At 35.7% G+C, this 2,413-nt stretch overlaps 1 non-coding gene across 1 annotated transcript; it reads left to right on the top strand.

Annotated features, from left to right (window-relative positions):
- The first annotated feature begins 879 nt into the window (after positions 1 to 879).
- Positions 880 to 1,042, top strand: LOC114009019 (U1 spliceosomal RNA). The gene has a single exon (XR_003550500.1). It is a non-coding gene; the product is annotated as a U1 spliceosomal RNA (small nuclear RNA).
- The last annotated feature ends 1,371 nt before the right edge of the window (positions 1,043 to 2,413 follow it).

Consider the following 2,413-nt stretch of genomic DNA (forward strand, 5'->3'; position numbering starts at 1 on the left):
CAGAAAAGTCATGACGTTTTTTTTTTCCTGTTTTTCTATGCAAAAATGCATCATGACTTTTCCAACAACCCAATATTACAATGCTAGGCACAAAGGAAATGCCCAGTACATTTCAATTGATTTACCTGTGAAGTGTGTGAACCTGTATCATCTTTCACAGATTAGGAAGCTTGAGAAATACTACTTATTCAAGAAAGATCTAAAAGATCAGTGCTTGAGTGTCAACTCTATTGTCCTGTTTATATTTAACTGGCTTTTAGTTACATCTACATGAACTTCCATGACACAAATTAAGTAAAAGGAAGATATACATAGAAAAAAAAAAAAAAGACAAGTCAATATCTGAACCCAAAATCAATACAAAGAAGCATTTTTTAACATTTAACTGTGTGTTATTAAAATTTCTCTATGAAGGAAAATGGATCTGGTCCTGATCCTGTAGGAGCTCACAATACACTGAGTTCTGGTCTCTGGAACAAAACTACATATTGAAGAATAAGGTGACTATAATACAGAATGCTCAGAAATGAATGTGGCTTTGTGTTGCGGCTGAATAAATGCTCACTTGGAGTAGGCAGGGACAGAGAGATAGGAGAACTGTTATCTACTCTCTTCTAGGGAAGAAGTGGTTGGGTTTTTTTTAATGTTGTTTTGTTTGTTTGGATTTTTGCCCTTTAGCCCCAGTTTATATTCTGCCAATTTTCCAGAAGGGATCATTTTCCAATAAGAAAGCTCACCAATTCAGTTTTATTAGGGTATATGAGCTTGATATACCATCTATAGTATATTAGCTAATCATTCATTTTTTACACACACAGGCCAAAGTTATGGTGACTTGAGTAGTACTGACATCTTTTGGATAAAGACTTCCCTATATATACACTTACCTGGCAGAGGAGATACCATGATCACGAAGGTGGTTTTCTGAGAGCAAGGCTTATCCATTGCACTCCGGATGTGCTGACCCCTGTGATTTCCTAAATGTGGGAATCTTGACTGCATAATTTATGGTAATGGGGGACTGCTTTCATGCTTTCCCTTGATTTAAAATAACTAACTAACTAATAAAAAATAAATAAAATAAATAAATAAAAAACTTCCCCTTATGACTGATAGCATGATTTTGGATCACACTGCTCAGTTATAAATTGGAAAAATATATACAAAAAAATCATCTAAACCTTGGCCTCTGGAAATGGAGTAAGTTTTATGCAATCCTAAGTGGTTGTTTCAGTATTTAAATAGGTAGCTGTACAGATATTTTTGACTGACTCGCTAACAATTAAACTTTATTAGTATTGAATCAGTTGTGATTTCATTAGGAAAGCAGAAACCACTCTATCTATGTATTATGAATTTGACAGATGCAATAAAGAATTAGAGCTTATACTTCAGTTGAAAGAGATAGGAAAATAGAGATTAGAAAAGCTTCTACCAAAAGTTAAGGGAGTTGCGTCCGAGGGTTAGGGAATCACATCAGCCCAAAGCATTAAAGTGATTGATTAAAGGTCTTACCTGGACGCTGCTTTAATTCTCTCTCTGGTGTTTCTGCAAAGGTCCTGTGTACTAAGAGACTGAAGCCACAAAGCTGATAGTTCTCAGGAGCTCACCTACGACTGCACATCCGGCTGCAACAATAATCAGAAAATAATGTTTTCCTCTTCTTATCCAAGTTTTTTTGTTGTTTTTGTTTTTTGTTTTTGTTGTTTTTTTCTTCATGGGCAAACTCAAACCTGGGACTACTCAGGAAAATGGATTCCAGAACCCAATAGTTTCCAGATTCTTTGCTGGAATACAGAGAAAACCTCAGACTACCTCTAAGGAAGTGTTGGGTGCCCAATTCACCACAGGTGAACCCACAGACAGTTAAATACTGCTTATGACAAGGTATTATAACCTTGAAATAGCATTTGTGCTCCAATTAAAATGGGGAGGATTCTGTGAAGGGAACAATTGTGAGAAAAACATCATATTTTTACCCCCACTTGTAAATTACAAGAACAATAGCATAGAAGAGGCATTACAAACAGATAGGGGATAGAACAAAATAAATGTGACTTTTTTTAATCCAGCATTTTCAGTTTTTGGTTTAAAGAATCCTTTTTCCTCTCATGTAGCACTTGCTAACAAGGTTCCACAGTGCACTTTTATATAAACTCTATTCCAGAGGATGTTTTTTGACATCTTTCAAGATCATTAAACAAATTTATGATTAAATAAAGTATACCAAAAGGCATATTTGTCTTTTTTCCTCCTAGCACCCCACTTAAATCATAGTATTGAAATTTTTTTTTTTTTGGAGAGGTTTTTGCTATAGGGCGCGTGCACTTGCCAGACAGACAGAGAGAGACAGAGAGAGACAGAGAGACAGAAAGCGAGAAATCACCTCCCAGAGGGGATAGTCACACCGCAA

This window comes from Tupaia chinensis, unplaced genomic scaffold, assembly GCF_000334495.1.
Source record: "Tupaia chinensis unplaced genomic scaffold, TupChi_1.0 Scaffold000437_1, whole genome shotgun sequence".
In the NCBI taxonomy this organism is placed as follows: domain Eukaryota; kingdom Metazoa; phylum Chordata; class Mammalia; order Scandentia; family Tupaiidae; genus Tupaia; species Tupaia belangeri.